Raw genomic sequence first — 1,174 nt, forward strand, 5'->3', positions numbered from 1 at the left:
GCCCCGTATAACGGAGGCCAACAAGGCTTCGAGCGCGCCCCGTGAAGGGAAAACAAGGAGACGCAACCTGAAGGCCCTATGATGTGCCTTGGACGCGCCCCGTGAACAAAAATAGGTGAAGGACTTGTTGTAATTTTCAAGTGCAAAATACTTACAAACATAATTAGTGACTAAATTGAAGATTCAACAAGATCAAAGGGTGACGTATACAACCTATACATACATATATACGTAAAAGCACATGGCAAGAACATGGAATTGAAGAAGCTTACATTTTATTGACCTAACAATATACATGATGGAAATTAGAAAAAATAACATGAGGAAATACCTGGAAGCAAGAGAAATGAAGGAATTAATGCGAAAGCGAAGAGAAAACCGAGAACAAGCCAAATCCAAGCCTCTTGAATATCTTTGGGAAGGAAACGTTTTGATTTGGATATATTGAAAGGTAGAAGATTAAGATAAGATAAAAAGGAACGATTGTTTATAAAAGCAAAATTTCTTGAAATTTGAACCCCCGGACAGATTCCCGGGGGGTAGGGCGCGCCCCGTGCGTCCCCGATGACGGAGAGAAGTAAATTTTTACATTAATTTTCGAGGTAATTTATGGATTAAAAATTGAAGCACTTACATGGAAACTCGAAAGAAAATTTTATAAAAGAATGTATCAATATAAACATTATTTTACAGAAAAAGAGTTTACACGTGTTTGCAGATGAAAACTTATTAGAAAAAGGAAAAGTGAAGATGTTGCGGACAATAAGACTAGAATTTCTCATGGATGATTGAAGGGAGCAAAGTAGATATTCCTCTTTGTTTTTAATAACTAGAAAATCGGGGCAGAGGGGGTGGGTAGTTGTTATGCCATAAAAATTGTTATGGGCATTTTATCGGATCTTCGAGGAACTGGGTCGGATCATCATAAAAAAAGAATAAGGACGAACACCGGAGAACGCATTCTAGGCGACCTATAAAATATGATTCTTTTACGATGACTATCGACCATAAGGAGTACGACGGAGACTGGTAAAATTCTATATGAAGGCTTACGATGATGATTACATTAAAAGCATATATTGATTATAGTGACGGGGGCGTGCGACGGCCGCTACGGCAAGAATGTTACGACAACCACTATAGTAGAAGACAACGACGAAAAATAAGTGTTGAT

The sequence above is a fragment of the Apium graveolens genome, chromosome 3 (genome assembly GCF_009905375.1).
Source record: "Apium graveolens cultivar Ventura chromosome 3, ASM990537v1, whole genome shotgun sequence".
Lineage (NCBI taxonomy): Eukaryota > Viridiplantae > Streptophyta > Magnoliopsida > Apiales > Apiaceae > Apium > Apium graveolens.